Genomic DNA, 24,026 nt, shown 5'->3' with positions numbered 1-24,026 from the left:
ATATTGGATCAGTGTAGACAATCCCCATTACAGGGCACTCAGCACCTGACATTTGGTTAATGTGATCCAGAGCAAAATAGTTCAAAGCATTATCATCTCTTGTACTTTTTCAGAAAGCATTTGCTTCAACTTCCTTGTGCATCTTCGAAGCCCAATCTTCTGCACATAAATATTTTTATGATCAAAATTAACTTTGTTTCAAGATAGTTTTGCTTAATTAGATGGGGTATACTTTAATTGATATAATAGAGAAGTTATTTTCAATCATGAACATATTCTGTACAAATTATATTCTTCGCAGGAAGTCAATGTTCATTTCCCCCACATGAGAAAGTAGGCGGTGAATGTCAGAAATAAAACTTCTCACACATGAGTCTCTTTAAAACTGATGACACGACAAGCTTTATTTACAAGTCTGCAGAGTTGGACTTAACTGGCTTCTCACCAGTTAAGCCCCGATACATACAGTGCATTGATTTTTATACCTTTATTATTTGCCCTTCCCCTTCTTATTAATACTGTTTTAATTGGTTAGTATTACAAAAACATTCTAAGTATAACTGCATTATTAATTATCACGTTCGTTACGTACGCTGTGAACTCTACATTCACTGAATTCTGTTTCTCACACTTCTTATCAATCCTTTGTCTCCTGCATGTCTCTCACTATGACCATGAAAAGATAGGTTTAAAAAAACATATTCAGCAGCTCCTTCTGTCCTTGACTGCTAGTAAACTCTCTGTCCATTCTGGCTTCCCTGTTTATGATTAATCATCACATTTTAACTTAAGTCTTTTTAACCTAAATTCTCTATATCACAATCCACCCCTTTCTCTCTTTAAAATGTGTTGAATATATGTATAGATATGAATGGGGATTCTAAGCTAGGGAAGAGAAATGTTTTATGATACATTAATCTCACGCTGAAATAAAAGTCGTACAGGGTCTCCCATCCCCCCTGGTTGCATAGCTTGTTCGACCATGGAAATCACCAGGCTGCGTAGACAGGGAATAATACAGGGCAAAATAAGTAGGAGGAATAAAATACCTCCGATGACCCACAAGAAGGTACGCCACCAGGTTCCTCCAAACCATTTGTCCATCCAATTAAATTGTGGGAAAGGATGCCAGGTTTGAACCGGTACATGGGACAATGTACGAATATTATCAGCGATTTTACGAATGGCTTTTCCATTATCATCAATCTGTAAGCAGCAGTTAGTCAAATTAAGTTTACCCCTACTGGGTATTTGCCGGCTCGTGAGAGACAATAAAAACCAGAGGGGACGTTAGAGAGAGACCAGGTTTCTCTTGATCTCGTTCGGTTAGTTGTCCAAATGCGGGAAATCATGGTCAATGAATTGAGAGGTTCTCCCCACCAAGGCCATTGTTCTGACATCCGTGGACCCCCGCAGACCCAACAATTAGTTACATTAAAAGTTCCTGCAATTTTAGTTGCCAGATCTACAAAAAGGTCATCTCCCCCAATTGCATTACTGAAACTTACATGGTTATTTGGATGGACTCGAACTAAGTCCGGCTGTCTTAAAGGGACACGCAATTTCAAGTGTGGAGTGTAACTTTTCATTGGAACAGTACGTTGGTGTATGCAAAACCAGAGTCCATCAGGGCATGGTGGGCTTGAGTCACCTTTCCAACCGTTAAGAGGGAAAGGAGTGGTATTAGGAATCTGTATATAATGACCCATATTATTTCCTTCTTTTTCCACACAAGGGGTATATGGATGTTGGGTGGTATTTTCTGCCCAACATTTCTCAGGAACTGAGGTATGGGAAATGAAATTACCTTCCTTTCTTCCCCAAATGTGGTCCTGAAACAGGACCACTGTATCTCTGCATTTCTTACATTTCACACCTGATAAAGACATAGGCAAACTAAGAAAAATCAAAGAACATAACAATAACATTGTGAATTAAGTCTTTTTGCGAAATCGTAAGGTAAGAGGTTTTTCTCCAGGAATACAAGTCCAATCTGAGTTCGTATCAGGGTCCTGTGGCGCCTCTACAGGTCCCTTAAATCTGGATGCGTGTGTCCACCCCTTCTCTCTTGTTCGTGCTGCAGCTTCTGTAGTTAAGAGAACTTGGTATGGACCTTCCCACTGGGGCTGGAGTTTTTCAGTCTTCCAGGTCTTGATAAGAATCCAGTCTCCTGGTTCCACTTTGTGTAAAGAAAAGTCTAGAGGCGGTGTTTGTGCCAATAGTCCTCTCTTTCGTAAATCTGTAAGAGAGCGTGACAGTGCCTGTAAATAGTTCCTAACAAATATATCCCCTTCCCCCAAGGTGGGACACCCCTCAACTGTACTCCAGAAGGGAAGCCCAAACATCATTTCATAAGGGGACAGCCCTACATCTTTTCGTGGGGCAGTACGAATTCTCAATAAGGCTAGGGGCAGACACTTTATTCAAGGCATTTTAGTTTCCACCATTAACTTTGTCAATTGGATTTTTAGTGTTCCATTCATACGTTCGACCTTCCCTGAGCTTTGTGGATGCCAAGGGGTATGTAATTTCCAAGAGACCTGTAATGCATCACAAATCAATTGCTGGATTTTTGAAGAAAAATGTGGACCCCTGTCTGAGTCTATAGAATCCATTATACCATATCTGGGGATTATCTGCTCTAGGAGGAGGCGAGCTACTGTAGAGGCTGTAGTATTTATTGTTGGGAAGGCTTCTACCCATCGGGTAAAGTGATCTATTATCACCAACAGATATTTCCATCTTTGAACTTGAGGTAACTCTGTGAAGTCGATCTGGATACGTTGAAAAGGGCGTATGGCTAATGGTTGACCTTCCATGGTCCCTGTCCTCATTATCTTCTTATTAATTTTTGTGCATAGGTAACAATTTTGCACCTCTTGTTGGGCCAAGGTGTAGATTCCCTTACACACATATTCTCGAAGCACTGTGTCACATAAGGCTTGAGTGCCCCAGTGGCTCTGTTGATGCAGGTGTTTTAAAATGTTGCGAGTTATTTCTTTATTTAGAACAGTTCTTCCATCTGGTTTTTTCCATGTTCCATCAGGTAATTGGCTTGCGCCCAGCTGATCCATGTTCTTTTCTTCCTTAGCAGTGAAAATGGGAGCTGTCTTTATGCCTTGCCTTATTGGGATTAAAGTCAGCAAACGGACTTCTTGTTGCATGGCTGCTCTTTTGGCTTCTTCATCAGCCAGTCTGTTTCCAATTGCTGTCGGGTTATCTCCCCTTTGATGGCTTGGTATGTAGACCACTGCTATTTCTTGGGGTAATGTTAAGGCTTCTAAAGTCAGAGTAATCATCTGTTCGTGTGCCAATTCCTTTCCTCTTGATGTAATTAGACCACGCTCCTTCCAGATCTTACCAAAGGTATGCACTACCCCGTATGCGTATTTGGAATCTGTGTAAATCGTTCCAATTTTCTTTGCCAGTATTCTGAGGGCTCTCTGCAAGGCATATAGTTCACAGGATTGTGCTGACCAGCTTCCGGGTAGTCTCGTGGATTCTACTACTTTCCAAGTATTTCCTTCTATTATAGCATACCCATTTCTTCTCATTCCGTCAACACATCTGGCGGAGCCGTCAATGTAGAATTCATATCCTTCTCCCAGCGGAGTATCGCAAAGGTCTTCTCGGGTCTTGGTCTGAAGATCTGTCAACTCGACACAGTCATGCTCCACCTCTTTCTCTGTTTCACTGCCGTATAAAAACTGAGCTGGGTTGCAGCTATTAATTTTTGCAAACTGTAAATCTTCTCCAACCATTAAAATGGTTTCATACTTTAATATACGAGAATCAGTCAGCCATCGATGGGCAGTTTGTGTTAATAAAACACTCACAGAATGGGAGGTGTACACAGTCATCTTTCCTCCAAAAGTAAGTTTACGTGCTTCCTCTACCAACAGAGCAGCAGCCGCTACTCCCTGGATACACGTCGGCCATCCACGAGACACTGGGTCCATCATTTTGGAAAGGAAAGCCACTGGGTGTCGCTGACCACCTTTTTCCTGTGTTAAAACTCCCACAGCTGTTCCTTGGTTATGAGTGACAAATAGCTGGAAGGGCTGTTTTAAAGAGGGCAGAGTGAGCACTGGGGCTCGTGTTAGGCGATGTTTCAAGTCCTCGAACCATCCCTCCTCCTCCTGGGTCCATTTCAATGGATAGTCATTTTCATTTGTCAGTTTATCATACATAAACTTCACCAAAGCTGAGTAGTCCTCTATCCATAACCTACAGTATCCTAAGAGTCCCAGGAATTGTCTTATTTCCTTCTTATTACGGGGTAAAGGCATTCTAGTGATTCCCTCAATTCGTTCAGGGGTAATTCGTTTCTGTCCTTTACTTATCTGGTGTCCCAGATATATCACAGTTTTCTCAACAAACTGTAACTTGTTTCTGGACACCCGTAGACCCTTTTTCCCCAGATAATTCAAGAGTCTAATGGTCTCTCTCCTCATTTCTTGTTCCTTGGGTCCTGATAATAGTAAATCATCCACATACTGCATTAGTTGGGAATCATCAGATTGTGGATAGTCCATCAGGATTTGTTCTAGCATTTGTCCAAACAGGTTTGGAGATTCAGTGAACCCTTGGGGCAATACAGTCCACCGAAACTGTCTCCGTCTACCTGTCCATGGATTTTCCCATTCAAACGCAAACATATCTCTACTTTCCTCTTCTAACGGACAAGTCCAGAAGGCATCCTTCAAGTCGATAACACTAAACCACTCATGGTCTGGGGGAATCCGACTCATAATAGTATAGGGATTAGGCACCACTGGGTGGCGGGTCTGAACAATAGCATTCAAACTTCTTAGATCCTGAACTAGGCGATAGGATCCATCTGACTTTTTTACTGGGAGTATAGGGGTGTTATAAGGTGACATGCATTCTTCTAATAGTCCGTCTCGTATTAAAGTCTCAATTACTGGCTGTAGCCCTTTTCTCCCTTCCAAAGAAATAGGATACTGACGTTTCCTTACCGGCTGATGACCTGGTATTAATGTGACATGTAAAGGTGGGATGTCCAGACCTCCTCGATTTCCCTCCTTATACCAGACTCTCTCGTCAATCTGCCGTTCATCCTCTTCCTTTAAAGCGCAGAGGTGGACTCGCACTTCTCCGTCCACAGGGAGAGCACCCAAACCTAGGAGAGCCTGTAAGTCCCTTCCTAGGAGGTTAAATCCAGCCGAAGGTAATAACAAGAGGTCTTGTACCCCTTCTCTTTCTTCCAGTTTCACTGTTACTTGGGGAATTATTGATACCATTCTGGGAGCTCCTTCTATCCCAGAAATTGTCAAATTACTTTTTATAGGCTCAGTTCCGATTGGCACAGTTATTACACTACTTCGTTCCGCTCCTGTGTCCACCATAAACACCACCTCTTTCTCCCTTGGGACCAATGTTTAGTTTTACCAGGGGTTCCCTCTTATATTTGGTCCCTAACATTTGGAACCCCTGACACCCCTAATCTTCTTCCATAAGTTCGAGGGCACGCAATTCCCTCTTGTATCGGGGGCATTCCCTCTTAAAGTGTCCTTCCTCATTGCAGTAATAGCATTTAACAAATCTCCGGGGTCTTCCCTCTCTTGGATATTTTGGATTGTTTAGAGGAAGGTTTTGTTTTCTTTCCCCTCTGGATTCAGCATTCATCTGTCGGATAGTCTGTACCATAACCTTTGTCGCCTTCTTTTGATCTTCTTCTTCTCTCTGCACATATACTTTTTGTGCCTTTTTTAACAGTTCACTTAGGGGTTTTTCACTCCAGTCCTCCTCCTTTTCTAGTTTCTTTCTAATGTCTTGCCATGATTTGGAAACAAATTCAGTTCGAATAAGCTGTTCACCCATTGGTGTACTAGGGTCCACACCAGCATACTGTTGGACATTCTTTCTCACCCTCTCCAAAAAATCAGTAGGGGACTCGTCTTTCCCCTGGTGGTTCCCAAATGCCTTGGTAAAATTGTGACCCTTTGGCACAGCCTCCCGTATCCCTTTAATTGTCCACTCTCTATATTGTCTCATACTTGCCAATCCCTCGGGTGTTCGTTTGTCCCACCTGGGTTCATTTAAGGGATATTTTTGTTCATGGGGTCTAGGGTCCCCAGGTTGTTCATATTCCCACATGAGGAGGGCAGCCCGTCGAATCATCTGCCTCTCCTGGGGTGAAAATAATGTTCCCATTATTGCCTGCATCTCTTCCCACGTATATGTGTTTGGTCCCAAGAATTGGTCAAGCTGTTCAGCCAGTCCTATAGGATCTTCCAATAACTTTTTCATTTCTTTCTTAAATCCCCGCACCTCTGTACTAGTTAGGGGAACATTCACATATCCCGTTCCCCCTCCCGGTCCTCCCATAGGAACTTCTCTCAGGGGATTTAGGTTTATTGAAAACTTTGATGGTCCTGGACCAGTCTGGGATCTTGTCCAGGGTCGGTTTACCGGTGGAAGTTTAGGGTCCGACTCCCTTAATTCATCCTTTTTATCCCGGCCCCCTTCGGGGCAATCAGATTCATCACCTTTCCCCTCCGGTAATAAGCTTTCCTCGGGCGCAGTAGGCACCGGGGGAATATAAGGAGGGGGAAGGTTGTCCAGAGGTTCCCATTTCTTTTCTCCTGCCACTCTCAATTTAAAACATTCTGTTAAGGATCCTGGCCAGGGAACCCAACAAAATGCATATGCTGACTCTTCTTGATTCACCTTTGGTCTCGAATTTACATATATGTTTAATGCTTGTCTAACCCAATCCTCATCAGATCCAAATTTCGGCCACCAGACCGAGGAACCTTTAATAGGTTGTTTTGACCAAAGGAGACAATATTGGACCATCTTTTTCTTGTTTTTGTCCCGATATCTTTTACTATCCCAATTTTCAAACATTCTCCCCAAAGGGCTGTCAAGGGGTACTCCCAGGAATTGTCCTGAATTTTCAGACGAGCCCTTAGATTTTGATCCTCCCATTTTCCCACCTAGATCTGTTTATCGTTGCTGAGGACCCTCTCGCTCTGGACCTTACTCCCTTCCTCTCAGACGCCTCGTCGGAGGTGCTGTCCCTCCTTCGGTTACCGCTGAGGTTTTCCTGGGGTTGACCCCTCTCTTCTCGGCACTTCGTCGGAGGTGCTGTCCCTCCTTCGGTTACCGCCGAGGTTTCCCTGGGGTCTATCCTAGAGTCCCGCGACAGGGTTCTCACACAACGACAAAAGATCTATACTTAATCTATTCCGTTAGGTTTTTATCCAAACAGGTGTATCCCGTTACACCTGTTACCCAATCCCCACACCACAATCGTAAGTCGTCACTTACCGGTGTCTTCCCGGGGATTGAACCGTCACCCTTCTCCTCTCCGTCTTGTCGTGTCACCCTGTCCGGATACCACTCGCTCAAGCCGCCCGAAGCGACGAGCAAGGGACTAGGAGCCGCTGAACTCAGCGGGGTGCACCGCCTCCGATGTCCCTCTTCTCGCCTCCCCTCACGGCCGGAGTGTAGATCCCGGACGAGCCCCCATTTGTCAGAAATAAAACTTCTCACACATGAGTCTCTTTAAAACTGATGACACGACAAGCTTTATTTACAAGTCTGCAGAGTTGGACTTAACTGGCTTCTCACCAGTTAAGCCCCAATACATACAGTGCATTGATTTTTATACCTTTATTATTTGCCCTTCCCCTTCTTATTAATACTGTTTTAATTGGTTAGTATTACAAAAACATTCTAAGTATAACTGCATTATTAATTATCACGTTCGTTACGTACGCTGTGAACTCTACATTCACTGAATTCTGTTTCTCACACTTCTTATCAATCCTTTGTCTCCTGCATGTCTCTCACTATGACCATGAAAAGATAGGTTTAAAAAAACATATTCAGCAGCTCCTTCTGTCCTTGACTGCTAGTAAACTCTCTGTCCATTCTGGCTTCCCTGTTTATGATTAATCATCACATTTTAACTTAAGTCTTTTTAACCTAAATTCTCTATATCACAGTGAAGAGTGATGCATGTACACGAAGACTTTTCCATGTGCACTCAACAAGCTCTACCTACTTGGCCCAGTGGGGGGGATCATGAGAAATTCATTATTCGACTTCATGAATTTATCACCAGTCTTCATTGCAGGTCCTAATATGCACATGGTACAGAAAAGTGCCACCTGCATATATCTCTTAAAAGGAACGCACTTTTGTCTCTAAATATTATTGAAAGTCGTTCCGCTGATAAAGCAACATTGCTTGTATACATAGTTTAAGACAGCACAGGGGATAGACAATAGCCAATCCAAGACCACACTGTTGAAGTCAAGTCATGTCACTTTTATTTATCATTCATAAATGCTCACATGGTAAAGATGAGACAGCTTTTCTCCAAGACCATGGAGTATATTTACATAAATATAAGTCAGAATTGAAGTTAAATACATTGAATATTAAACTATTAAGACGTATACAGTAAAAGTCCATGTTACATTATACACATGTTCTAGGATTTCAGAAGTCTGTTGCCCAATCTGGACGAAAGGGTCCAAGTGCTACAGTACCTCCTAGCAGATGGCAGAAGGGAGAACAGTTTACATGAGGGGTGTGTGGAGTCCTTCACAATGTTTATTGCCTTTTGCCTGCTTTGAGTGTTGTAGATGTCCTTCATGGTTGGAAGAGAACCCACCAATGAACTTTTCCACTGACTTCACTATCCTCTGCAGGGTTTTGCAGTCGGGAAAGGCACAGCTTCCAAACCAGGCGGTGATGCAGTTACACAGGATGCTCTCCATACATCCTCTGTCGAATGTAGTGAGGACGGAGGGTGGGAGATGAACTTTCCTCAGCCTTTGCAGGAAGTAGCAGCGCTGCTGGGCTTTCTTGGCTATGGAGCTGATGCTAAGGGACCAGGCGAGATTCTCTGCCAAGTGCACACCATGGAACTTATAATCTTGATAACCTCAATGGTCAAGTTATCAATGGTCAGCAGAGCGTGATCCCCCAGCCCTCCTGAAGTCAACAACCATTATGATATGAATGAGTTGTAGAGAATGAAAATTAGGGTGGCATAGTTGGCAGATAGTGCAAGGCCTTTCCAGAGCCAGCGATCGGGACTTGGGTTCGATTCCTGCTCTGTCTGTAAGGACTTTGTACATTCTCCTTGTGCCTACATATTTTCCTCCCACCATTCGAGACACAACTGGGATTGTAGGTTGGGCAGCACTCTCTTGTGGGCCGAAATTGTCTGTTATCGTGCTATATGTCTAAATTTTTTTAAATTTAAATCTAAAAATGTAAATGATGAGGAACATGTCAGTGTATGGCTTAGTTGGGAGGGTTGATGACTTGGAGGTAAGTTTGCAGGTAATGGTGTTCTCATTCATCTGGTGGATTTGTGGAGTTTAAGTGAATGGGATCTGGTGTCAATGAAGCTGTAATTCACTTTAGAGAGAATGGATATTTGGTATTGCAAATAAGGTGTTGATCAACTGAACCATAAAATGGCATTTTATATAACAAAAGTTTGTTTACAGTGTTTACTGATTAAATAGTATAAAACAGAAATGATTCCTTGACCATCATACTAATCATATTTTCCTGCATCACATCCTTATGAGCCTTGCCTTTTTAGCCTTGCTTATCTAAATACCCCTCAAATGGAATAATTATATGATATTACCACCCCCTGTGGCAGTGAGTTCCAGATAGCAACAGCTTTCTGAGTACAATTCTTAAAATCCCCTTTCAAACTCCCTTCTCTCACCTTAAATCTATGCCCTCCTGTTTTTGATAAAATTATCCTTTACTTTCAAAAGGATTTTAATCTCCATGGGGTGTCCATGATCTCTTGTGACAGAGTATTTAGAGGTGGTTTGGGAGGAATTGTTAGAGCACCTTACACACACACACATTTTAAAACATAGAATATTTGCAGGAATTTTGCAGAGTGCTTTTTGCAGGAGGCAACAAAGTATCGACAGCAGCTTGCCTGGGAGAGTACGTGATATTTGCAGGCAGAGGAGAAGAGTTTTGCTCTCAGAGAGGGAGGGTGTGATTCAGAGAGAGAGAGGAGACAGAAATCAGTTCCAGAAGGAAGCTGGCAAACTTTGGAAGGCTGCCTGGTCACAAGAGAAGACTGGGGGTGTGAAAGGTGACCTAAAAGAAAGAGGATCATCTGGAGAACCCTGAAGGGGGCAAGTTTCATCAGCAAGACTGATTGAGAAGGAATCGGTTGCGGATGTCCTGGAAAAGGAATCTCTCTCTGAAAACCAGCAAGAACCTTCCAGAGTGGTAACCATTTGCCTGTTAAACACCAAAGCCTGGTGAACTTTGTTAATGCTAACTTCTGTGCACAGTACAAGAATTGCCTGCAACCAGTAAGACTGGACTGTGATCCAAAGAACTTTTCTAATCTTAAATATACATTACACACACCTGCGCTTAGTATTAGAGGGGGGATTAAGTACATTAGGTAGGTTAAGTAAGTTGATAGTAATAAATTAAAGTTTAATTCTGTGTTCTTTTTCAATTGTAATTAAAAACTACTTTTAAGTAACCCTGTGTTGTGGTGCATATCTCTTGCTGCTGGTTTTGGGGGTCCTCTAGACTCCATAACACTCTCTTTTGAAAAGGTATAAAAACAATATCTCCTTTATTTATCAATCATTATAATTGTGGGCATATTTTCGATAAATGACATTTTTTGTTAAATATTGTTACCAGCTTTTGTTGAGGAAGGAGCAGAGGGATAAAGAACATAAGAAATCAGAGCAGGAGAAGGCCATCCGGCCTAAGATCATGGCTGATCTGATCATTGACTCAACTCCACCTACTTGCATTTTCCCCGTATCCCTTAATTCTTTGTTTTATGTAAAAATCTAGCTGAACTTTAATGAAGTAGCCTCAACTGCTTCCCTAGGTAGAGAATTCCGCAGATTCACTAATCTCTGTGAAAAACAGTTTTTCCTCATTTCCATCTTAAATCTACTCCCCTGAATCTTGAGGCTGTGTCCCTTAGTTCTGGTCTCACCTACCAGTGAAAGCCATTTTCCTGATGTGAGGGAATGTCCTATCAAAAGTAATACAAACGGTCAGAATACTGCATTTTCTTTCTTATGATTGTTGCTGAACAGATTGTGTTATCAACTTTGCTAAAATCAGGTACAGGTTGCCCAGCACTGGAGCTATGCCAAAACAATGTCAAAAATGAATAGTGAGACATTACTTCTTTCTATGGAAAGACAAAGGCATAAGGTTGGAATATGGCCCTTTATCGTCTCAATAAAAGCAACACCTCTATTTCTATTGTACCTCCATGACCTCAGAATGCTTCAAACCATTTTGCAGCTAATAAATTATTTTGGAAATTTAGTCCTCGTTGAAATGTAAGAACACACCAGATAAAATTAAAAGTTTGGTTACATTGCTCATATCATTGCAATAATAAACATAGCATTTTGAAGTGTAATCCCAGATGTAACACAGTCAGTGCCAAAGTTTGTTCTGATCCAATCAGAATATAAAATCACAGGCCAAAATTCCTTTGATATCTGAATCCCTTCGAATTCTATTGCCAAACTGAAACTGAAGTCTAAAGAGTCCTTTCAGTCAGTGCCACATCATCTAACTGAGGCTGAAATGAGGGAAGTGAATTATTATTAGCTTGAATTCAGAGTCATTTAAAACTTGATCCCAATGGTTCCAAGCATCTGTCTGTGAATTCTATTTTACTTTTGTGGTCTGCAGTTTTTAACAAAAATCACAACCAAGCAACCTCTCACTGCACAGGGCATTCCCATGACAAACTTCAAAGTTTTTTTATTGTATAAATTCCCTTCTCAAATTAATTATTTCAAACAGAACAGGCAGGATTTTGATCTTCGGAAGAGAAAGCGGAGTTTTGATCTGTAGGCCAGCAATATATCAAAAATATTTACAAGGACACTGCTATTTAGTTGAAAGGATAATAAAATGAATTGATACATGATAAAATAGGAGCAGTATATTAAGAGTTACAGTTGCACGTTTCTTCAGTCAGCAGATTCTAATGCCTGTCTAGGTATGTCTCATATTTCCACTTGAAGATATGAGAAAAAGTTGGTAATTTAAATGATCTACAGAATTGTTTTATGAATGAAAGTTCTTACAGTGCTAATACACCTTTAATTTTGCCTTCTTGCAAAAAAAGCAGCTTTAAGGGTGGGACGGTTGTTGCAGCGGTTAGCGCAGTGCCAGTGAGCAGGAGTGGACTTGGGTTTGAATCTCGTAAGGAGCTTGCACATTCTCCCTGTGTCTGCATGGGTTTTCTCCAAGGGTTCCGATTTCCTCCTGTAAAAGTTGGTATCACTTGGAGGTTAGAAATAAATCTGATCTCATAGAGGTCTGCAAAGGTTACATGCTGTCAGTATGCTAATTGTATCGCATTGAATCCAACACAGTTGCTGGAGAAATCATTCATATGTTAAATGATGTTGAAATGCCCCACAGACAGAATAAGAGAGATTGAACTAATCTTTAAATTGACACAAATTATCAGGTGGAGCCGGGGATCACATAAGGAATGTCAGGATATTTTTTGCCACAATGGACAAACGGGACCAGAATCATTCTTCTAGTGGGACAAATTAACATTTTATTATTAACCTTGAAACCAAGCCAAATGAACAATGCAACCTGATGTAACTTACAAGAAATGTGAGACTCTATAAAAGGATCGAAACTCTGAGACAATTATCAGGCTGATAAGGGATAACATGTCCTTCATTTCCTCTCATTTCTATCTATTTGTATGAAAAAAACAATCAAAGCATGTGAATAAATTATCTGTAATATTATGTATCGTCAAAAATGCAGAAATATGGTTTAGAAAGGGTATCTTTGCTGCCTGTAATTTGAACAAGGTTCAATACAGAACAAGATTCAATACCGAGCGAGAGTCAAAGCTGAGCTTGTGTCTTGTATCCCTTGTTCCTGCCGGTGTAATAATTGTGCAACCATTGTGAATAAATTGGGTTGAATTCTACGTGGTTCTATTGTGGTTTTCTTTTTTACCGCAGCCAGAATTTAACACTCCCACCATTCAAAATGTACCAGGAGTGTAGGTTAATGGGGTGCAAATTGGGTGGCATGGACACATGAGCTGAAATGGCCAGTTAGCATGCTGTATGTCTAAATTTAGTCTAAATTTGGAATATGCACACCAAACTCTGCTCCAAGGCACTCACATGACACAATCATCAAAGTGACAGTATTCAAATTTCAAATATTGTCCATCACCAGAATCACATTTAACACACCTTACATTATGAAAGACAAAAAGGAAAATAAAAACAAGTGTCCAACTAACTGTGTTTAGGCAAAAAGCCATTAACATACTTAGAATAATAGATTTTCTTCCAGATCTATTCCTAATTCGTTATAGGTCTCTGGAGGCCGATGCTATTCTTGCTGGGTTCCTTCTTTCCAGAAGCTGTACATTTTCCTCCAAAATTTTCCACTCCATCATGACCTTGAATGATCAGGCGCGTGGTGTTTGTTAGCTTCGGCTTCACCATCCACTTGTTTCTGACTTCTGTTATTGGTAGGACTTTAGTACTAATTTTGCAGTAGCATAGCTGTTCTTTTGCTGGCTCGAGTTGTTACCCAGACATCAATGAGATCCCCCTCATACTTCTTAACTCGCAGCGAATATTGACTCTAAGCCATCAAAACCTCCTCATACATTAACCTCTCATCCCTGGGATCATTCTTGTAAACCTCCTCTGGACCCTCTCCAGCACCTGCAAATTCTTTGTAGATATGGTCACAATAAATGTCGTGGTTAGCAAGAAGCTATTACAGCACCAGAAACGTGAATTCCGATCCAGCACTAACTGTAACATGTTTGTATGTTTTCCCCATGTCCCTGTGGGTTTCCTCTGGGTGCTCCAGTTTCCTCCCACATTTCAAAGACGTTCAGGGCTAATTGGTCAAAGGCATGCATTTGGGTGATGTGGGGCGGAATGGCCTGTAAGAGTGTTGTATATCTAAATTAACCAAAAAAAATAAATACAGGGCTCAAAATTGCTCAGCATTACATCTTTGCTGTTATATTCTAAATGTTATATTTTTTTATTTTTAAATTTTGCATTTATATTTTACTGCATCATCTTATCTAGTAGGCTCCTTAATCTGGTGTATCAATGATAGAGAGATTAAAATAGGCCTTGACAGGTTGGCAGTCTTGGGTGCAGCAACCTTGGCATCTCGTGATCATGATGTAAATTTGCCTCGGCTAATTGCATGCCAGTACCGCCTCTTTCTGTTGTACTGCAACCTCATGTTATTCCATACAGCCTTCAAATCTGTGCTCATCCATCTGATGAAATCTCCTTCATGGGTCTTCTGATCATCAGGATTAGTCTGAAACCGGATCAAGTCAACACCAAGCCCAACGGATGTTTTAGTAGCACAATATCTCCCAGGGTTCAGTAACAATTCGGGGAAATTATTGCCCATCTTACTGAGATGAGAATGATTCAGACAACAATCAAAAAGGATGTCAATGGTGCGGGTTGGATGCTGACATTATCAAGGAGACAATCACAGTAGAATTACCGAAAGTTGTGAGACTGTGTTACTGTACTTGGATTATAAAAAGGAACTGACATTAAAAGTAAATGCCTCAAGAATGGGGTTTGAAATGACCCACAAAGGAGTCTTCCTTCAGTTTGAATTTCAACTTCTGCTTAATGAGTTTTGGCTGCATTTCTCTGCTCTGTTAATCAAGGCTGTCAGATTCCAGGCACTGCTTCTTCCACTATTTCTCTAAAGTTAAAGACCAGTATATCATCTGCTGTGGTCTTTATCTTCAAGAGCAGTATCCAGCGGTGCTATCTTTCAATACTGTAAATTCTCATCAAGCTCTGCATGTCAGGACCTATTTTTTACATCCAGTACAATGAAAAGTTTTACCCTCGGTGTGTTTAATAAAACACCTTCCATCATTTTCATAGCAGCTCCAATGAAGTCTGAAAGGCAGTGCAGTTGAACAGTTTCAGCTGGAAATACTAAACTTATGGTGAAACAAATTGATGAAATTGTTCAAAATCGATCCCAGCATGCCATGCAAAATTCAAAGAGACTGTTAACATGTTCACATAGGGAATAAGTTGTAAGGAATGTTTGTTTATACAAGCATGAGCTTTTCTTCTGGACTGCCTGATAATGTCACTACAAGTTGCGTGTCATTGCATAACTTACAAGATGACTCTGGCATGTCTGTTCTGGATCCAAACAGGCTTCTTTTTTTTTTGAAAACTTTATTTAAAAGAATTTAAACAACTTACAATCAAACATAACAGAAAAAAAACAATTTTTTATATCTTTGGCTTGGCTTCGCGGACGAAGATTTATGGAGGGGTAAAGTTCACGTCAGCTGCAGGCTCGTTTGTGGCTGACAAGTCCGTTGCGGGACAGGCAGACACGGTTGCAGGGGAAAATTGGTTGGTTGGGGTTGGGTGTTGGGTTTTTTTTCCTTTGTCTTTTGTCAGTGAGGTGGGCTCTGCAGTCTTCTTCAAAGGAGGTTGCTGCCCGCTGAACTGTGAGGTGCCAAGATGCACGGTTTGAGGCGATATCAGCCCACTGGCGGTGGTCAATGTGGCAGGCACCAAGAGCTTTCTTTAGGCAGTCCTTGTACCTCTTCTTTGGTGCACCTCTGACACGATGGCCAGTGGAGAGCTCGCCATATAACACGATCTTGGGAAGGCAATGGTCCTCCATTCTGGAGACGAGACCAACCCAGCGCAGTTGGATCTTCAACAGCATGGGTTCGATGCTGTCGGCCTCTGCCATCTCGAGTACTTCGATGTTAGGCATGAAGTCGCTCCAATGAATGTTGAGGATGGAGTGGAGACAACGCTGGTGGAAGCGTTCTAGGAGCCGTAGGTGATGCCGGTAGAGGACCTATGATTCGGAGCCGAACAGGAGTGTGGGTATGACAATGGCTCTGTATACGCTTATCTTTGTGAGGTTTTTCAGTTGGTTGTTTTTCCAGACTCTTTTGTGTAGTCTTCCAAAGGCGCTATTTGCCTTGGCGAGTCTGTTGTCTATCTCGTTGTCGATCCTTGCATCTGATGAAATGGTGCAGCCGAGATAGGTAAACTGGTTGACCGTTTTGAGTTTTGTGTGCCCAATGGAGATGTGGGGGGGGCTGGTAGTCATGGTGGGGAGCTGGCTGATGGAGGACCTCAGTTTTCTTCAGGCTGACTTCCAGGCCAAACATTTTGGCAGTTTCCGCAAAACAGGACGTCAAGCGCTGAAGAGCTGGCTCTGAATGGGCAACTAAAGCGGCATCGTCTGCAAAGAGTAGTTCACGGACAAGTTGCTCTTGTGTCTTGGTGTGAGCTTTCAGGCGCCTCAGATTGAAGAGACTGCCATCCGTGCGGTACTGGATGTAAACAGCGTCTTCATTGTTGAGGTCTTTCATGGCTTGGTTCAGCATCATGCTGAAGAAGATTGAAACAAACAAAGAATTTACAAATATATCAAAACAGTCCTTTTTTTTCAAAACTTTATTTATTAATTTTAACATATATAGAAAGTAAGTAATTCACGTACAGAAAAAATACAAAATAAAGTAATACAAGTATAAAGTAACATAGTTAATACAATACCAATCTCGGCATCTCCCCCTAACAACTAAAGACTAAGACTAAAAAAAAACTATTTTTAACCCCTAAACCCCCCCTCCCCACCCCCACGATAAAGAGTGAAGAATTAATACTATTAGTATAATAATAAAAAAAAATAAAAAATATATATCTTAAAAAAAGATCAATATATATATATATAAACAAACCAAAAAAAACAAAAAGGTATTAATTAAGTATTAATTATTAATCCAAAAATTTTTATTATATAAAAATATATATGAAAAAACAAAAACAAAAAGAACTTAAACGAAAAAGATTAATTCAAACTTATTTAAATTGTATCTAATCAATGAATGGGGTCGACTTTAACTCATAAAAAGACATCTTATCTTGTATAGAAAAAGATATTCTTTCCATAACCAAACAAAACTTCATCTCTGAATACCACCTATCTAAAGACAATACATTTCTATTCTTCCAAGTAATCGCTATACATTTCTTGGCCACTGCCAGCGCTAAGTAAATAAAAGAGATCTGGTAATTATCTAATTCTAAATCAATCAACGGTTGCATATTCCCTAATAAAAATATATCAGGGTCTAATACAATATAAAGATTATATAGATTATTAAATACAGATTGAATACCTTTCCAAAACTGTTGTAACCGATCACACAACCAAACAGCATGTAAAAAAGTACCAGAAACCTGATCACAACGAAAACAAAGATCTGACTTACTAAAACCAATTTTTTTTTAATTTTTCGGGTGTTAAATATAATTGATGTATAAAACTATAATTAATCATCGCCAATCTAGCATAAATCAATTTTCGAACACTATTACAGCAGATTTCAGACCAATCTTCTTCAGTTATTGTTAAATTTAAATCTTTTTCCCATTTCATTTTATCTTTATCCCAATCTATTTTACTTTCACTTTCCAACAAAATACGATACAAACCTGATATATAACCCTTTTTTGGAGATGAGAACACATATTTCTCAAAATCAGTTTCAGACAGTAAATTCATTTGACGACCGCATACCTGTTTTACAAAAGATCTTAACTGATAATACACAAATATAGAATGACCACTTATATCAAATCTCTTTTGCAATTCCACTTTCCACTTTTGCCCCATTTCCACTTTTGCCCAACTCGGAGGTTGGTCCACATCCATCAATCTGCTAACAAATTTCAACTGAGCTGCATCATAATAATTTTGAAAGTGCAATCCACCTAAAGCATATTTCCATGTAAGTTTGTGTAAAGCTACTCAGGCTAATTTTCCTTTCCATAAAAACTCCCGCACTGCCCTATTCAGGTCCTGAAAAAAACCCATTGAAAGTAAACATGGTATAGACTGAAACAAATATTGAATTCGAGGAAAAATATTCATTTTAACACAATTTACTCATTTAATCCTTTTTAATAAAGGGACATAATTAAATTTCTATAAAGACTGGTAATCTGCGTTTACTACCACTCCCAAATATTTAATTCTATTTGACCACTTCAATTTTATAATACTTTTATATTCTGAATAATCTCCATCCCCAACTGGCAATATTTCACTCTTATCCCAATTTACTTTATATCCAGATAGCTCTCCAAATTTTAACAAACAATCTTGTAAATATTTCAAAGACTGTTCCAGTTCTGTCAAATATACCAGCACATCATCCGTAAATAAATTAATCTTATATTCATCCTCCCCAATTTTCATTCCTTTAATCTTATCATTCTGTCTTATTGTCTGAGATAATGGTTCAATAGCCAATACAAATAAGGCTGGTGACAATGGACAACCTTGTCGAGTCAAATGCGTTATGTTAAATGATAAAGAAATTTGACCATTTATCACCACCCTAGCAGTTGGGTTTGTATATAAGGCCTTAACCCAGCCTATAAAATAAGGGCCAAAATTAAACTTCTCTAACACCTTAAACAAAAATTCCACTCGACCCTATCAAAGGCTTTTTTCTTCATCCAGCGCAACCACCATTGGATGGTTGGGTTGCTGTCTAAATGCATTGACTAATGTTATCAATCTAAGAATATTATCAGATGCATTTCTATTTTTAATAAAACCTGTTTGATCTATATGTATCAACTGAGGTAAATATTTGGCAAGTCTATTCGCTAACACCTTCGCTATAATTTTATAATCTACGTTTAATAAAGAAATAGGTCTATACAAAGATACTTTCAATGAGTCCCTATCTTTCTTAGGAATAGCACTTGAACAAGATTCTGGTAACAACTGCTCCTCTGTGACTTGCTGCAACACTTCTCCAAATATAGAGGATAAATCTTAATAAAATACTTTATAAAATTCAACAGAAAATCCATCATCTCCTGGCACCTTTCCATTTGGCATCTCTTGTATAGCCTCTTTATTCTCAAAATCCATAAATGGAGCTTCCAATTCTTTAACCTCATCCTCCCCTAAAACAGGTAAATTTAATTTAGATAAATAGGATTCGATAGAACCAGCGTCCTGCTTTCCCTCAGAAATATATATTTTTGATAAAATGAATAAAACTGATAATCAATTTCCTGCGGTTTCTAGGTAACTATTGAATTATTTTTTCACAGCATTAATAATTCGTGATATCTGTTCTGTTTTTAATTGCCATGCTAATACCTTATGCGCTCGCTCACCCAGTTCGTAATAACGTAGCTTAGATCGATAAAGTAGACGCTCATACTGATAAGTTTGTAAAGTATTATAACGTAATTTCAACTTCATTAAAGCAGCTTTTTTATCTTCCGTAACATCTTTCTGAAATTCCTTTTACAATTCAGCAATTTGTTTATCTAACATTAAGCTTTCCGACACATATTGCTTTTTAACTTTTGTCATATAACTAATAATTTGCCCTCATAAATATGCTTTCAAAGCATCCCACAATACAAAATTACTACCTACTGAATTGACATTCTCAGCCAAAAACAAAGTAATCTGGTCCTTAACAAAAGTAATAAACTCTAGTTTCTTCAATAGCATTGTATTAAACCTCCATCTATAAGACGATTGTACTACTTCTGAACCTACACAGGTAAAAAATAACTTAGAATGATCCGATATAACCTGACTTTTATACTCATCCTATAATACTCTACCTTGCAGATGTGCCAAAACCAAAAAAAAATCTATTCTAGAAAAGGAATCATGTCTACAGGAATAAAAGGAAAAATCTTTCTCTGAAGGGTTTACTCTCCTCCAAACATCAACCAGTTGAAACCTTTCATCAAAGTTCCTATTTCTGTTGCCGCCTTTGATTTCCTTATACTTTTCAGTGATTTATCCAATAAAGGATCCAAAACACAGTTAAAATCTCCACTAACCAAAATATTATTATTGGCCTGATTAAGCAATAAAAAAGCCTCTGACATAAACCGTTCATCATCTACATTAGGTGCATAAATATTTAACAAAGTCCACGATTCAGCAAAAATCTAGCAATTAACCATCAAAACCCTCCCCACATTTCCTTCAAATGATTCCAATTCAAACGGTAATGTTTTTATGAATTAAAATCGCTATACCCTTTGCTTTAGAATTAAAAGAAGAAGAAAATACATGACCAACCCACTCTCTCTTCAATTTCAAATGTTCTTTTTCAGTCAAATGTGTTTCTTGCAAAAAAGCAATGTCAACTTTCATTTTTCTTATATAAGCCAAAACTCGTTTACGCTTGATTGTGTTATTCAAACCCTGAACATTAAAAGTTGCAAAATTCAAATTAGACATTTCTTAATCTAATAATATATGCCACTACTATAAAATAATGTTCCCCTTCTAATTCCCTTTATATTCTAACCCCCCATGTAAATATTCCAAAAAAAGAAAAAAAACTAACAAACCCCAAAACAAACTACTAAAAATGTAGTAGCCCCCTAAAAATCTGGGTGTGGTAAAACCCACTAGTGGCAGATGACTGAAGGACTCAAAGTCATCCACCCCGCCCCCCCAGTCAGACTTTCACAAAGTACTGAAACAAAAATAATCAACCCAATGATTCCAGTCCCAATGATTGTTCCGGATCTTCAATATCAAGACTTTGTGTCAATTCAGCTTTCTTCCCATTCTTTCCATGTTTTGCAATCTTCCCATTTCCATTTCCATTTACCCTCCTCTTAGGTGACAATGGTGATGATCATCAATTTCCTCATAAATCTGGCAATGAATTTTCAAAAATTAGTGCATCATGATCATTTTCAAAGAATTGAGATTGAAAGTTCCCATAAAAAACTTTCAGCATGGCCGGATAACGAAAGGCAAATTTATATCCCTTTCGCCACAATACTTCTTTAGCTGAATTAAATTCTCGGTGCCTTCTAATAATTTCTTGACTCAAATCTGCATTAAAAAACACCCTATTGTTCTGGACCATCATTGGAGCCTGTTTCTGTTGTGCTGCACTGCCATTCGTAATATCATTTCTCTGTCCTGGTATTTCAAACAGCGAATCAAAACTGCTCATGGTAGTTGGCCTGGAAATGGTTTCTTCCTTAGTTCTCTATGTGCTCGATCTAACTCCAGACCATCCGGAAAAAATTCCTTGCCAACACTTCAGGAATCAATTTCTTTAAAAACTTTACTGGATCAGAACCTTTTATATCTTTTGGAAGATTTTTACGTTATTTCTTCGACCCTGATTTTCTAATGAATCAATCTTCTTCAATAATTTCTTCTTCTGGATCCCCCAATCCACGAACAAATCCTCCAATTTTTCTCTATTACGCTCCACTCGGTTCTTACATTTAAAAAAAAGCTTCTTCAATCTTTTTTAAATTATCTTGCCCAGTGTTCACTGATTTTATATATCTACTAACATCACTTTTAACTACATTAATATCTTGATTCATACAAATAATTTCTTCACATATAGTCATTTTAGTTTTCGCTTCCAATAAATCCTTGAGTCATCTGAGTAAACATCTGTATTGACATATTTTCCATTTTAAAAAAAATAAAAATAAACCATATCAACCAAACTACACACAAACATTTCCCTCTTGAATATACACAGTGTCATTTTCTCCCCTTCCCCCCCTCCCTTCCCTCCCTCCTTCCCACCCCCTCCCTACCCACTAAATTTTCAAACATATACAATACATTAAACCCATTAAACAATGTCATCACACAATGAAAATAAACAAGAAAATTGTGTCATCTACTTTTACACACTGGGTCAGTTCATTTTGTCTTCCCATTCTGTCATTTTGATGAGCAATCCCTTCCAAAATTGTGAACACAGAATCCAGTCCAGGTTCCATCACCTCTCTTTGAGGCCTACCTTCTCTGGTCTCAGTCCCCATTTCTTCATGTGTGAGTTCTTGTAATGTTGATCTTTCTTCCTCCTCTAACATCATAGGTCCTCTTCCAGTGTGGCTGCAGGTCTGGACGCTCATCGACAGCATGCCAACCTCGTCAGCCCGCCACCATTCAGCCCCCCCCCCCCATTCAGGCACCCCCACAGCTCACATCTTGTCCAGTAGTTCCCGGACCCACGACACTCCGCGCATGCCTGGCAAAGTTACCGACTATGCAGGTGTGTCTTCTGACACTACACTGTGTGCTCCTGGACCACCAGGCAGTATTGCGGGCTCACAGGTCTGTCTTCGCTCGGCCGATCCGCCCGCACCCCCGGACTCACAGGGGTGCAAGTCAGGCTGGCCGAGCTCATCACTGGGCCAGCGCCATCTTGCAATCAGCGCCATCTTAATACTTAACTGAGCAGGAGTCCTCTGAGGCTTGAGGACTCCAGTCGATGTCTCCATGCCTTCACCTTGGTAAGTAGGCCTCAGTTCTTCAACACTTTTGTAAGGTAATTTCTTTTGCAATTGAGCTTTTGATTTTTTCACATTGGCAGCCTTTGCAATCCTCCAATATTCCAAAGTCTGTAAATATTATTTTTAACCACTTTTACAAATTTTAAATTTGGGTATTTAGAAGTCTAACTTGGGGAAGGTGGAACCACCCATCTTCCCACTACGCCATCTTGTCACGGCCCCCGCAAGCAGGGTTCTGAAAGTGCTCAAAGGGTCTCAAGTCCCTGGAACTCTCTCCACAAAGGGTGCTAGAGGCAGAAGCTGAAGAGCTTCAAGGCAGAGATGGATAGCTGAATGCTTACTGTCGAAGACAGGACTGCAAAGTTACTGTCAATTCAGCTATGATTTTATTTATTGGACCAGGCTTGTGGGTGAGTTGACTGATCCTGCATCTAACCATCTCATTTATTCATTGCCAATTTCAAGTGGCAACCACTGCAGAATTCTTAGCGCTCTGAAGTGAGGAACTTCCCTCTTGATGCTCTATTTGACATTGCTGATTTTCCTTTAGAAAGGGTCTCAAATTATGAATTCATCCACTTCTCCATAATATTAAATGCTTTGTTAGATCGTCACTCTCCTTGTTTCCCAAAAAGTAATAGAACCCTGCCTGCTCATGTTTTGCAGATGTTTGAACAAATTCCAGCATTATTTCGAGCCATTTTTGCAGTATTGTCAATGTGTTTAGAAAGTTTTTACATTCAAGAAGTGGGAACACAATCTGCCTGGAATATTTCAGTGAGCTTGATAAAAGTTCAGAGAAAAGCTCCTTACTTTTCTATTGGATTTCTGTCGAAGTGAACTTGCTTGATGAGCCTTGTAAGCCTCAATTGCTGGTTTTAGTGATGGACGTATGTGCACTTCAGGATTCTTGTTTCTCTACCTCAATTAGATTCTTATTTTCTAAGCCAGTCGTATTTCTGGTATTTTTTTTACATTATAAGTTTTAACCATACATTTATTCAAATATATTTCAAAATACAAATATTATAATATAATGAGTATCAAATACATGATAATACCCCAACATCCCCACCTCCTGCAGTCCCAAGAAAAGATTAAAAAAAGAAATAAAGAAAAGAAAATACATAGTAAAGTGTTAGAATAAAAAAAGGAAAATAAAGAAAAAAAAAGAGTAAGAAGGAGAATGTACTGCGGCAAGTATTGAAATCCATCTAATCTAAAATTCATATCTATTTCATCATTAATGGGGTTCCACACAGGTCTTAGTGGCTAAGAAGAACAAATAGGAATATAAAAAAAATTTTGAATTTTTTTTTCTAGATATAGGTGCCAAATTTGTAAAAATGTATCATATTTTTCCTTAAATTATATGTAATTTTCTCAAGGGAAATACAACGTACATTTCCCCACTTCCCCATTTCCCCACTCCATCGTTCCAAACTCAAGTGCAAATCAGATTTCCAAGCAACTGAAATACATTTTCTGGCCACTGCTAATGCAATTTTAACAAATTCTATCTGATTTTTAGTTAATTTCAATTTAGGTCTAATCCCTAATAAAAATAATTCTGGAATTTGTGGAAATTGGACTTTTGTAATTTTTTCTAAAAAATTCCAGCCAAAA

The 24,026-nt window shown here is 39.5% G+C and overlaps 1 long non-coding RNA gene across 1 annotated transcript; it reads right to left on the bottom strand.

The window, feature by feature from the left end:
- Positions 1 to 374: 374 nt before the first annotated feature.
- On the bottom strand, positions 375 to 7,970 carry LOC138739353 (uncharacterized). Its single transcript, XR_011342200.1, has 2 exons — positions 7,297 to 7,970; positions 375 to 2,239 (listed from the first exon to the last, which is right to left on the bottom strand). It is a non-coding gene; the product is annotated as an uncharacterized lncRNA (long non-coding RNA).
- Between the last annotated feature and the right edge of the window lie 16,056 nt (positions 7,971 to 24,026).

This window comes from Narcine bancroftii, chromosome 7 (assembly GCF_036971445.1).
Source record: "Narcine bancroftii isolate sNarBan1 chromosome 7, sNarBan1.hap1, whole genome shotgun sequence".
Lineage (NCBI taxonomy): Eukaryota > Metazoa > Chordata > Chondrichthyes > Torpediniformes > Narcinidae > Narcine > Narcine bancroftii.
Note: the sequence above shows the minus strand (reverse complement) of the source record. Positions and strands in the feature narration are given on the sequence as shown.